Source organism: Rhododendron vialii, chromosome 12a, assembly GCF_030253575.1.
Source record: "Rhododendron vialii isolate Sample 1 chromosome 12a, ASM3025357v1".
NCBI lineage: Eukaryota > Viridiplantae > Streptophyta > Magnoliopsida > Ericales > Ericaceae > Rhododendron > Rhododendron vialii.
The window spans coordinates 7384293-7399032 of NC_080568.1; the positions used below are offsets into that span (position 1 = coordinate 7384293).

Below are 14740 nucleotides of genomic sequence, written 5' to 3' on the forward strand. Positions count from 1 at the left end.
AAAAACACCTTGTTCCTCCGCAAACGCATCCAACATGGCCGAATATGTCACGCCCTCGATTTTCAACTAAAATAATAATATATTTTTTATAAACAAAAAATCTTTTTCCTCAACTATATTTACCATTAAATGTCAAGCCAATCCAAACAAAGAATCACAGTCTCTTCTTCTTCTTCTCTCTAAACTTTTTTTTTTTTTTTTACATAAAGTCTCCCAAACGTATTCCATAAAAAGGGCTTCACAATAATCAAAGAGAGGAGTTTATACCTAGCTTTACATATGTTCTAACCAAAAGATACAACCTTCAATTGTGAGTAAAGTACACAACATGAATTTGACTAGATGATAAAACACCTCCTTAATGATTCCAATGAAGCTCCCAAGAGACGTCTCAATATGCACTCCATGCAATCCAAGCTAAGTGCCATGACGAGTACCTGAAAGGATAGGGTGAGCTACACTAGCTCGTAGAGATGTCCATACCTAAATTGCATGCAGAAGTGAAGACAGATCACAAGGGAAAACATTTTCCAAAAACGTACTTGTTTTGTCAAATGTGAAGCTCAAAATGTCATACTCACGCTGAAAAATATTTAACTCCATTTCTCAAACACCAACACTCTCACCCACACACACACCAATATTCTTAAAAATCTCAGCTTACCGCTACGGCATTACCCAACCCAATCCCTGCACTTTCATTTCCATTTCAAAGACCTAAAGATTAGTCTGAGTTCTTTAACAAAATGTTTTCACTTTCTTTTCTCATACAACCAACCAACCTCTCACCAAAAATATACACACTAGGCATGTAGAGCTAGAACATAAGGTAAGCAATGACAAGTCGAACAATACCGCACCTCAACAACAAGGAAAACTCATCCGTCAATCCCAAATCAAACTTCAAATCTCAACATCTAGCAAAACTCCTCCACATTAAGATTTCCCTTATAAGTCTGACAAGCAAATACCATACATGAAACTCTCACAATGCATCACACCACGAGGTACCACTTATACATTCACACAGAACTGCCCATCACACATCAGGAGAACAAGCCACAAGGATTTGGCGGTCTAAAGGGAAAAATAAAAGAAAGCATGTATTGACACATTAGACGTTCCAAGTTACCAACTCAAACTGACATTTTCAATCTTAGTTGATCATAAATAATAACAAGATTCTCCGTTTCACCATGTCACGCGTTTCGATTTTATTTCCGGGCACTAAGGACCCCATGCGTCCTATGTTCATTTCGGCATCACACCTTTCGGTAGATCCGTGGCTTTCTTGTGCCCTTCCGGGCACTAGGGACCCCCGTGCGTCCACTAAAATTCTTTCGTTCAATTCCTGGCTTTTGTGACCCCCGTGCGTCCACTAAAATCCTTTTGATTCAATTCCGGGCTTTTAGGACCCCCGTGCGTCCACTAAAATCCTTTGAATCAATTCCGGGCTTTTAGGACCCCCGTGCGTCCACTAAAATCCTTTTGATTCAATTCCGGGCTTTTAGGACCCCCGTGCGTCCGCTAAAATCCTTTGGATCAATTCCGGGCTTTTAGGACCCCCGTGCGTCCGCTAAAATCCTTTTGATCAATTCCGGGCTTTTAGGACCCCCGTGCGTCCGCTAAAATCCTTTTGATTCAATTCCGGGCTTTTAGGACCCCCGTGCGTCCGCTAAAATCCTTTTGATTCAATTCCGGGCTTTTAGGACCCCCGTGCGTCCACTAAAATCCTTTGGATCAATTCCGGGCTTTTAGGACCCCCGTGCGTCCGCTAAAATCCTTTCGATTCACATCTCATATTACCACCTAATGGACCCCCTTTGTGACATCTCCATTAAGAGTCTAATTTGCAAATACTTATAAAGATCCTCATCTTTGTAGTACCCATCAGTGCTTAACAACCATGCACTCATGCCAAGTGATTCACCAAATCCTGTTTAACTCACTGCAAGTATCCCGCAAGCCCAAAGACTTAATCTCATGGAAAGACATCGAATAATTTACACATCGCGTCAAACATTCTACAACTTAATTTATCATCGATCATATCATCCATCTAATCCATTTTCTATTCCAATCGTTTACAAGTATTTTAACCCTTATGCTCACTAATTCTCATATCCCAATAATTAATCATCTAGATCAACTCATCATATCCCCACATATCCAATAGGTGAAATTAATCATTCACACTTGAAGTTCTGACTATATCCGATCAAATAACATAAATTTAAGAACGACATTTAAACCATTGAAAAGTAGGCTTCTCCTTTGAATCCATAGATCATACATCAAAAACGGAGTTCGGGTAACTTAACTACGGCCTTTCAATTATAGCTCCAACATAACAGTAAAAACTGGTACAAAGGCAGAATTTAGGTCAACTTTGGATGCAAATCTGTTATCGTTCGGACATACCCATGATGCATGGGATGTATCGTTGGAAAGCTCTATGTGTCTAGTTTCTACCAAAACAAACGGTGTGTCCTTTCGAGTCCCGAGCTAGGAGTTATGGCCATTTTACCTAAGTCCGCCAGTGCTGTCAGATTCTACGCGGGAATAAGTAAAATTGATTGAAAAATCATAACTCTTTCATCTTAAACCCAAAAATAGTGAAACCAAAGCCAAAAGCTGCACCACGACAAACCCTACACTCAGTAAAAATCCCAGGTTCAGAAACGAGAGGAGATTAACCCAACAATCAAAAGAAAAACAGTTTCGCAACCATTTTCGCACCTATCAACCAACCCAGCTTTAGAAATTCACCAAAAATTGTATACTTAACCAAATTAATTGATTCCAACGCCAATCTCTTCTTAACTTAAATATGCACCTCCTGTAAAAGACCCAAAGCCACCCAAAATGTTCATCATGCCCAGAAAATTAAAAGAAGACAGCCACGCACAGGTTCGCGTATCCAGGAAACAGCCGGTATTCAAAAATTCATAACTAATTGTGTGATTATCGGTTTTTCATGATCTTGGTACCGAAATCTTCGTATTGAAACGTACTTTAACTGTTATGAAGGCACCAAAAATTAATTCCTAGCAGAAAGGCTCCAAAAAGACAGATTAGCAGAACCCACGAAATTTTCAGCATACAAGATTTATTCAAGACTCAAAATAGATGATCAAACTTGATTCTCGTACATCCATCCAACACTTAAACATGTAAAGAAAGGTAGGAGATCCCTACCTCGAAGGTTAGAAGCAAGCCCGAACATGGAGGAAACTTCGAAGTGCTCCGATCGTGAATTTTCTTCGATGGATAGGAAGCTCTCGTCGCGTAGAACAACTTTAGTACTTGGGATTTTTCAAAAGTCTCACTCGTGGTCGATGAAATCGAAGAGAGAAGGTGAGAGAGGTGAGAGCCGAGAGAGATGCCGGAGAAGAAGAAAAGAAAGGAAAGGAAAAGAGAGAAAAATAATCTCCTGCTCCCCTTTTTTTTTTTTGACTTATATAGCACAAATAACACTTTCACCCTTTCACTCCTATTGTATCACGTCAACTCCCACAACTTACAAGTCATCTCACATTGACCCAACTCATGTCCACATTGTTATACACACTTTGATAATCCAAATACATATTAAACATTTAAAATTTGAGAAAATAATTATGGGTCTCTACAGAATAGGCCTCGGAATCATCAGCAGCAGCCATTCTGAAGTTAAAAATGGTCACCACTTTCATGACATACCCAGACATGGGGAGCGGTAAAACAGGCACAAAACAGGCATATACTGTGTTTCAAGTTTCGGAAACCCATTACACATAATCATGGAAATTGCACCATCTTGACATGCCAATTCCCAAAATTTGCACTATCTTGCCATGCTTTTTCAACTTCTAAAAATTGAACAGTGAAATTTTATTGCAGAAGTATGCAAACAAGACAATCTCAATTCATCAGTGGAACATAACCACAGTAATGAAAAAACACATTTATTAAGCACTTCCAAAAAATTAGTCAATGGAAAAATATGCTGAAGTTCTCAAATGAAAATGTCATTCTTGAAGCAAATGTCAAACAAGAATCCTTTCTAAAGAACATTCCTACTCTCTTATTCTAAACAGCAATCCCACAAGTTCTCAAATCCTTTGTGCAAGTTGTCTTGTTGTGCCTAGCAATCTTCTCACACCTGCTGCACTTTATACCTCTAGTCTCAACTCTCCAAAGGCTCTTTACAAGTTCCCCTATTATGTGTACCAACCTGTCCGCACCTGCTACAAGTAACTTTTTTGGTCTTTGCTCCTGTTGATGGTATCCTTTCTGTCTGAGGTCGTCCGGGAGGTCTCTTGCACAGTGGAGGAAGAAGAATATCATTAGCAGCATCAAGATCAACATTCTGCCAAATCCTAGGTACAGGATTGATGCATTTCGAATATGCCTCACGATAAGATTCAGAGAAGAAGCAATGTTCCATGTAATCATTTAAGTCCTTCTTACTTTTCTTCAATGCACAAACACCATGAACGCACGGGAACATGTTTAGCTGCCAATCTCCACAAGAACAACTACGACGCGTAGTGTCAACACCAACTGACGGATCAGACTGCACTTCATATAAATCTCCATTTGACCTAACTACATTCCATGTCTTCGATAGACCAAACAACTCAACCAATTTCTTGTCCCATTTTGGACAAATAACAGTTTTCCACTTCGCTGCCAACTCCCTCCTATCACACATTTGGTCCATTAACTTTAGTCTAATCTTATCAACAAGTTGAGTTATTGGCAATCGACTCTTCTTTCTAATCCAATTATTAAAGCACTCAACAAGATTGGAAGTCAACTCACCATATCTTTTTCCTGGGAAATAAGGATGACACCAATGTTCATTTTCTAATCTTGACAGAAATTCAGTAATTTTTACTCCACCATCTTGCTTGAGTTTACTCAAAAGCTTGTCACACTCTTGTACATTCGCTGCACAAGCACACCTATGGAATAAGGCCACAATATGTTTCTTCTTTTTTGTGTCTAACCCCCCCATATGCTTCCTTAAATTGGCTTTAAGATGAAGTAGACAATACGAATGGGGTGAAGACGGGAAAACAGATTCTACAGCTCATAACAACCCTTCATGGCGATTAGATATAAACACTACTTCCTTATCAAAATCCAGAAAATCTCTCAACTTCAACATAAACCAGTGCCAATTTTCAGAATTTTCAGAATCGACAATATCGACACAAATGGGATATAGGCCTACAATCAATTCAAAAGGAGGAGTAAATAAATAGCAGATAAAGCATTAAACCAATGAAAATATGGACAACACAATTGGGCAAAGCTTTACTTAACTTTAAGGTTCTACATTTTATATAAAAGTGCTGGAGAAACAAAAGGTAATGAGGGCAATCTCAAAGATTTCAGAACATTATTCTGAAATCAGTTCAAGTTGAGAAAGAAGGTAAATATTTCTATTGTTTACAACAGAACGATTTCACAAAATAGGTAAGATACACAAACTTAATAAACTAATTCCGTCACTGAATAACCATGGGACCAGAAATGCACAAAAAGGCATCTAATGACATTCATGAGGTATCCAAGCACTTGAAAGAAGATATCCACCCTCTAAAGTGAAGCCATTACGCAAAAAAGTGGAAGCTCGATATCACCATTCTGTTTTGTTTGTATGTTTTTTCACACCGAAACATAAAAAAACATTCAAGTTGTTGTATTTGCACTATAAAAATTTAGTGGGTTCTTGTATGTTTTGGTGATCATCTCCAAAATGTGATTATACTGCCAATTTAAAGGAGGCATCTGCCTGGAATTGTAAACAACTTAGAAAGATGCTACATAGGAAGCGAATATCACAGCATACGAAAAGGTTAATTGAAGATTTCAAAAAAGTTCGTAATCCAGATTCTAGAGTGGAGAAGAAATGTCGTAATCTAAGACTTGTATGGTACAAGGGAGAAAATTCGCGCGCAGATGTGCATGAAGAGAGCATTGTTGGCAATGAATCATCCATGCCCATGGTTATCCAAATGTCATTTCCAGAAGTCCTACTTTCCAACAGCCGCAACTTCGAGGAAATAGATTATGAAACATGATAATTTGGTTCACATTTACAAGAATCAAAGTAATGTATTTTTATCCTAGATTAGTCCACCGATCTTTCTATGTTTCGGAAGCCAGCAAAAAAAAAACCCCATTAGAATAAAAGGCAGAGACTATTAGCAGAATCCTAAGACACTCAAACATGCCATGAGCCCATAGAATAAACAACAAACATATCGATCATAGCACCGACCCCTCTAAATGGTAAATCGAGAACAAGAAATCGCTAATATCCACAATGAACAGATCTTGAGCATCCAAAAATAGTGCTGAAGTTTAGACTTTAGATCGTAAATCAGGTTTTTTCCCCCCTCTCCAGATAAGCAAGTTTCAAATGAAAACCTCATACTATTAAATCCAATATGTACATTTATTCTTAAGTACACTAATCCCACAACAACATGGGAATCGATGGATATCCACAATTGTTTGTAAATATGCTCCTCGTTGTATCCCCAGATGAACTTTTCATTGGTCGAAATCACTCCATGTGTACAACCTACAAACCTGTCCATTCTCTTCATGGTAGAATCAAGTGGGAATTGCAAATCAGTACACTATTCATGGGGATTCTAGCAGGTAGTGGTTAGTTTCATATCTGCCCATATCTACCACTGTTAAATTTTTGTCAAGAATGAAAACATGGCAAAATCTAACACAAAGCATTGCTAAATTTTCAGAATGCAGTTCACTACTTCATACAAGATCGAAAAAAATGCGTAGAAAATACAAATATACTGCATCTACAAAAGATAGATAGAAGTATTACCTCGGTTGCCATCTTTAGCACAAGCAGCGAGCAAACATCCTTTGTGAGTTCCCTTCAAAAAAGTTCCATCAAGAAACAGAAGAGGTAGACAGAATTTAAACCCGTGCTTGCAAGTTGCAAACCCGACAAACAATCTCTTGAAACGCCGGGCCTCATCGCACTCTAAGTCACATGCACTATCAGGATTTGAAGCCTTAAAGGAATTCACAAACCATGTTAATTCCTTAAATGATTTTGTATAATCCCCATACACAAAACTTCTAGCCTTCTCAACACCCATCCATGCTCTTCGATAAGTCACATCTATCCCATAGTCTTTCTTTAACTCCTTCCTAACATCCACGGGACGTTTCGACGGACTCAACCGAATATCTTCTGAAAATATTCGGCCTATCAAACCAGAACTACTACGAGAACTACTAGTCGACAACGATGCAGCCCCACAAGAATGCTCATTCATCAACTCTTTTATCCTAAACAGTCCACTTGGCTTCTCTACCTTGGCCTTCACAAACCATGTGCAATGCAATGTACTACAACGTGCTTTCACAGTCTCAGCATCATTCTTAGCATAAATGTATTGAAAGCCATGAAATAACGAATACTTGCTTAAAGAGTTGCAGAAAGCAACAGCACCATCAACAAACACCTGATCAACTCCCTTAATCGCAATGCGCCAAGCATCTGACTTCAACTGCTTCCTTTCTTGATCATATAACGACAATGTCATCTCAGAACCATTGTCAATTTCAAATATCAACTCACCAGACCCTCCTACATTCAAACTAGAACTAGATCTATCACCACACTCTCCAACATTCAAACTAGTATTAGATCCAGTCAAGTCATGAACAAAAACATCAATACGACCAATTCTAAACTTCTTAGCTAAAGTACGTAAAGCAATCAAATCTTCATCACAGTCAACATCACAGTTTGGATGACCATCTAGGTATAAGATATTTCAAAGCATCCTTGAGTCAAATCCTTCCATTTGTGAGACAACTTGCTAACCAATGACTCAAAATCCAAATTCTGTGACAAAATGATAGCGACACTTTTATCGGCCCGCCTGCGCAACAATACAGCAGAATCCTCCATACTGTTCTTCAAAAACAGTGAAAACAAAAGCACATCAGTAAAATGATAGTGCTTTTGGAAATGTGAAAATGATAAAATTGATAGTGTCTGTGTTTAAAAATATAAATTGACATTGTTTGTAAAATTTAAAAAAACCATAGTGTTTGCAAATTTAATATTGGAAAATTGACAGTTTTCTAATGTAAAGATGACCGAATTGACAGTGTTTTGGATAAACCATTTTTGTATAGAAATTTAATTTTCTCGACTATTACTTTCAGAGGCACTAGTTAAATGGCGTAAATTAGTCAGACTAGTAGATCATCAACAATTCTCCTGGAATACAGATCAGAGATTACATCGCAGCAATATCAACAAGTGGATAACAAAACAGAACAATGAAAGCGAATCAGAATAAGCTTTTTTGTATTAGCTTTCAAAAATCGATTTCAAAAAAAATCAATGTAATGCAATAAGAGAGAGAGAGAGAGAGAGAGAGAGAGAGTTCACCTAAATCGAGATCAGAGATTAGCTAGACTAGTAGATCATCAACACAGGGGCTCAATTAACTCTCCTGGAATATAGATCAAAGATTACATCGCAACAACAACAAACAAAACCCTAGAAAATCAACCAGCAAGAAATCGCGAACACACCCTAGAAAATCGCCAGCAAGCAGAGGGAGTGAAGTTCGCGCGAAGTGGAATGAGATGAGCGAAGTTTGAATGAGATGAGCGAAGTTTGTGCCAAGTTGTTGTCGTTCGTTTCTGTTTTTGATGTGTAAGGGTATTAGTGTAACTTTGCAGAGGTAACTAGACTTAGATGTAAATTAAAACATGATTAATACTTAATGGGAATTTTACACAACTTCTTAAGACCGGCCGGTAAATCTCTGAATTGAAAACAGACATCCCTCGCGCTTTAACAACCTTCACTAGGGTTTCCAGAGCTTCGAAGCTATAGACTTCTCTCTCTGCTCTCTACGCTTAAGAGCATCTCCAATCCATCTCCATTTCCACCAAAATAAAGGATGGATGTAACACATTGAGGGGAGATTTTGTAATTTATTCCATTTTTTCTTCACTTTTTGTACTTTTTGGAAGAATCTTTGAGGGATCCATTGTCCTTTTTAGAGTTTTGGAGGAATTTTGTACTCCAAATTTACTTTTGGTCCTCCATTTTTAGAGGACCAAATTTACTTTTGGAGGACCAAACTCTAAAAAGGACGGTGGGCCCCTCAAAAATTCTCCCAAAAATTACAAAAAATAAAGAAAAAAGAGAATAAATTATGAAATCTCCCCTCAATGTGTCACATCCATCCTCTATTTTGGAGAAATAGAGGTGGATTGGAGATTGCTCTTACCACTTCGCAGCCATGGTGAGTCTCTCTCTCTCTCTCTCTCTCTCTCTCTCTCTCTGGATCTGAAAACCTGTGTAGCTCGTTATTGTTTTAATCGGATTGATGTGAGTGATACCCTGAATCTCCATTTCTCTTATGGTAATTTCGGAGAACGACTGTATTGGTGATCTGTTTTTGTTCTTGTTCACATTTTCCTCGTTCACTTTAGTAATAGAACAAAGGGTTTGTGTAAGTTGTTTTATGCTGTTATCAGAATAGGAAAACCAACAGAATCTACCATTCTATGATTGTTCCCTCAACGTTACAGCTATATATCGAGGGAATTGTGAAACTATTTGCTTAACACTTTATTCAAAAGCATCTGTTTGTTTCGGATTAAGTGTTGTACCTAAAAGAATTTTACCCATTTTTAAGTGTGCGTTTTAACGAAAGGCAAGGAAAAAGTGTTCATTTTTTCCGCAAAGCACATTGTTCGTGATTTGTAATGAAAACTGCCGTAGGGGAGGTTTTGGTGGATTTTTCGATAGGCATGGAGGCGAAATCCATGGGCTTTGAGTTAACTGTAAAGTATTTTGAAAACTCTAACGAAATGCCTTAAAGTATATCAACTGCCTTTTGTTGTGTGAAATCTTTTACCTGAAAAATATCTCGCATCTGAAAATGTTATGTCTCGTGACATAAAAAGCCTGAGGTTTTTCTTTTCTTTTCTTCTTATGAGCATCACATATGCACAATTGCAAGCCTTGTTAGTTTGGTAACTTTGGGTATTTTAGTTTTGGTAGTGGGTGGAGAGAGAAATAGGGTAATGATTGGAGAGATGGGTAAAGAGTGTAGAGAGATAGAGAGAGAAATGAAATTAATAATTGGAGAAATAGGGTAATGATTGGAGAAAGATATAGGGTAATGATTGGAAAACAAAGTAAAAACAAAGTAAAATTTGGAAACAAACAAGGCCTTAAAGCTTTTATTACAAACATAGCTATGTAGTCTTTCTTTTTCCCTCTTCCAACGTCCAAGGTCTGCTTTGCTTGCGGTTTATTTTTTTGATCGGGTATGTAACTTTTGGTTAGTGTTCTGAAACAAGGGATTATCGTCGATTAATAGCCGATTAATCGCTGGCAGGCCTATCCGATTAGGTCCGACTGACGATTAATTGCCGATTAAAAATAAATATGCACCGATTAATCGCTCGAAGGTGGCCGACCGCCTGATTAACGCCTAATGAGTTTTAGAACATTGCTTTTGGTTGTTCAATACTAGGTGGGAGTTTTAACGAGACTCAATTTTTGTAGTCAAGGAGCAGGAAAGTTAGAGAACCCAAGGAGGAGACTGTTACTCTTGGTCCCAGTGTACGGGATGGGGAGATTGTTTTCGGTGTTGCCCATATCTTTGCCTCTTTTAATGACACTAGGTGCGGCCACGTGCAAGGCACAAATGGTGTGCCCGTTGAAGAGGACAGATTTTGAGTTAAGGGAGATTAGGGTTGCTTTTGATGGTAATGGTGAAAATGCAAGTTTTAAGGGAATTAACCCAAAAAAATAGGCACCTCTAAACTAAGAGGAATCACACCATATAAACACGAGGCAAATTGTACTCCATTTGCGAGTGTGATACCAGAGTTCGAGTATTACTATTGAAATATGTAAGGATTACAGAAAAGAGAACAAAAATAAACTATCACAAACATTATTCATTTGAGGAAAGCAAGATGTGGCAATATTTACATTTCTTCAAAAAACTAAATAATCCATAAAAACTTGCACCTCCTAACATATTTAGGTTTACATTTAACATATTTACATTAACAACCGGCTCAAATAATTTGTAAGTATATAAACCACTTTTTGAAGGAATGGTAGGCTGTAACATTAGTTGTGAATTTGACCTTCTAATATTGCCTCATCCAAATCCTTAACGCGTCTCGTAAGAATTTATCATCATAGCCAAATAATTATAGAAAAGTGCCCGATTGGATGCTGCAACCACAAACATACCTGTCGGAACACACACCTGCTACAAACCCCTCAAACACCTTTTGAACACAAGCACACACCTGCTTGACATTGCACACAGTTTGTTGACAATTTGGACACAGCATTGACACAGTTTGGACAGAGCATAAACACAACTTGGACATAGTAGAGGATGGACACAGGTTGGCCTCAGTTTGGATACCAACAGCACCAAGACATCACACAACTGAAAAACAGAAAATTTCGACATGCACAAGGCTAAAAAACACAATTATGAGGATCTGATCCTGGACTCAGTCTGGACACCAGCACTAGCAACACATAACACAAGGCAACAATAGCTTTGTCCAGCACATAGTACACATAACTTCCCAAGTTCATTTTGTCAAGTGCCAAACTATGTCCAACATTGCACACAGCTGCCAGGCTCAACACACACACAAATATAGCTGAAATCTGGAAGTATCCCATTTGTGGGCTCAGACAATCATCAATGCCCTATCATGAATAAATATAGTCATTCACAACCTGCCAAAGCAACAGTTATACAACTACATAGCCGGAAACTGGAAGCAGCCCATTTGTGGGCTCAGACAATCATTATTGTCACATAAATTGCAGTAAAATTACAAGGAAAAAGTGCACTAAAATAGCCTCCAATCTCCACCAAAACCAAAGTTTGGACACCCACACACACAGCAACAGTTGCACTTTCATAGCAATGTGCACTAAAATTGCATTCAAACTCCACTAAAAACTGCATTGAAATTGCACCACAAACTATATTCAAACTGCACAATGTGCCTTTTGGCTCAGTTTTTTAAACATCATAGCCAACGATATATGCCATTCAACTATTAGTCCAGACCAGTTAAATCATTACATAATTCACTACAAGAAAAATGAAAATTAGTGACGAAAAAGTGGCGACGAAATTTAATTTTGTCACTAAATGAGTATATTTGGCGACGAAAAAATAAATTCGTCACTATTTTGATAACTTTCGTGACGAAATAATTTCGTCACCAATTATGCCTGTTTAGCGACGAAAAAAATATTTTCGTCACTAAGGTACCCATTTGGCGATAAAATACATTTTTCGTCGCCGAAAGTTTAAAAAAGGTGACAAAATTATTTTTCGTCGCCAAAGATAATCATTTGGTGACAAAAAATATATTTCGTCGCCAAATGTAAGCAATTTAGTAACGAAATATTTTTTTCGTCACCAAATGCTTAACTTTGGTGACGAAAAATAATTTCGCCACCATTTTAACGCTTTCAGTGACAAAAAATATATTTCGTTGTCAAATGGGTACCTTTCGTGACGAAATTTATGAATTACGCTTTGTCACTAAATGTATTTCGGACATAACTCTTTACTAAAATCTCCGATTGAGATAATTCAAATTGGGTTTGAACAATAACTCAATTGCCTACAACTTTCATGTTTATCAAAATTGCTAATTTTAATATTTAAAGGTCCAAAATTACATTCGAAATATATTTTCATGTTAAACATATGTGTTATATATTAGATATTTCAAATATTTACTGAAAAGTGTGTGTAGTGCAGTTGGTTGGAACTTGCGCGAAAAACTCAAGGGACTCGGGTTCGAAACCCAGCAGAAGCAAGAAAGATGGATTTCTTTTCCCATATGAAAACATCTTTCGCAACGAAAAATTTCGTCACCGATTTCTTATATTAGTGACAAAAAATTTCGTCACCAATGTGACCCATCGGTGACGAATTTTTTCGTCGTCAAAAAGCACAATAAGTGAGGAAAAAAAATTTGTCACCAATTATTCACTTTTTGGTGACAAAATATTTCGTCATCAAAAGGCACTATAGGTGACGAAAAATAGATTTCGTCACCAGGTAGGAATCCTCGACAACCTTTAGTCGACAAATTTTTTTTCGTCGCCTATATTATTTGTGACGAAAAACATGCAATTTGTGACGATTTTCATTCGTCACCCAATTGAATTTTTCTTGTAGTGATTCAATTATCTCTATACATAAAAGGCTCCAAACGAAAACGATTGCAAAGAAAATCCTGAAATCTTAAATTTTGGCTAGGCTAGGAAACTGCAAATGACATCTACAAAATTGGGGCTGCCAAATTAAGGTCTGCAATTGTAGTAAAAAAAGAAAGAATCAACACTATTTCAATTGTTATTGGGCTTTCTAGGAGAATATAGGGTCGAGATTATCCCGATTTTAATGCAGGAGAACAGTTATTACTATCTACTAATTGCACCCGGTAAACCAAAGATGACATACTGCATGAAAGATATGGCAAAAGAAGTACTCAAAAAAGAGTGAGTTGCTAAAGAAAGAGAGATTGAGATACAGAGGACAATCCCGATTGTTTTAATTTTTCCCCAACCAATCTTCAAATATTGAATTGAACCCTATCCGCCACACCCGATCCCTTTCCTCCACAAAAAAAGCGGCATTGGCCAATCAGAATTGTATTGCTTGCATCGTCCATAGAAAAGAACAGTCAATAAAGGGCAATCAACACAAGTACTATTATTGACCTTGAATATGAATTGCCGTTGTCAAAGAACTCCACCATTTAAAAAGGAATGAGTTACACATAGTAGCAACGCTATAAGTTCCCTTAAAAGGGAATGAGTTACACTTGTGTCTAAAACATGTCCATACCTTAACACTCTCTATAAACTATTAACTTTGAGCATCTAGAGCTAAAATACAAAACCTTAAAATAGGCTAAAGAGTGAAGCAATTGAATTCAAACGATGCTATAATCAAATATATACTACAAGGTAGATAGCGGGACACAAAAGAAATTAAAGACAATTTAAGTTTTGAAGGCTCAATTTGATTTGCACAAACTTAACAAAAAGTAGTTCTTTTGTGAAAACGTTTAACCCAAAACTAATTGCCCATGTAGTAAAGAGACAAAAACGCATTAAATTCTTACTGCAAGTCTAACGAAAATTAACCCAAAGTAAAAGAATTTGCTATCAAGTTCCTCTATCCTTTAATCGAACAGGATTTAAACCAAATTCTAGGAAAAGATATCACCATATAACTACTGGAATTTTGGTGAAATAAGTTCAAAGACTTCCACACTGTTTTAGAGGATCATATACATTCAACTCTCATAGGAGAGGCCGAACAATGAAATAGAATAATTTGCGCTTCCATTGTGTGCAAAACGCCTCCAGCCACAAAACATGAACAATAAAAAAGATAATAAGGAAAAAAGAGGAGTAAGACATCATTAGGCTCTAGCATCTAACAAAGCGAGTAGAAATCAAATAAATGCAAACTAAAATCTGATCAGATGTATATGTCTATGAATTTGTTTCTACATAGAAACAAAAACATCCTAACATGTGAGCGGAAATGGTCCAGATGGATCAATATAAAAGCTGAGGCATTTTTATATATATATATATAGATAAACTGAAAAAAGATTAATGGAAAGAACATATGACATATACCTA

The 14740-nt window shown here is 37.3% G+C and overlaps 1 protein-coding gene and 1 long non-coding RNA gene across 2 annotated transcripts in view; one reads left to right on the forward strand and one right to left on the reverse strand.

Annotated features, from left to right (window-relative positions):
• LOC131310383 (uncharacterized) overlaps window positions 1-14740 on the forward strand; it is a 156241-nt gene that overhangs the window by 60344 nt on the left and 81157 nt on the right. The window lies entirely within an intron of this gene.
• LOC131310391 (uncharacterized) lies at window positions 146-3545 on the reverse strand. The gene is made up of 2 exons (XR_009195201.1): window positions 3199-3545; window positions 146-437 (listed from the first exon to the last, which is right to left on the reverse strand). It is a non-coding gene; the product is annotated as an uncharacterized LOC131310391 (long non-coding RNA).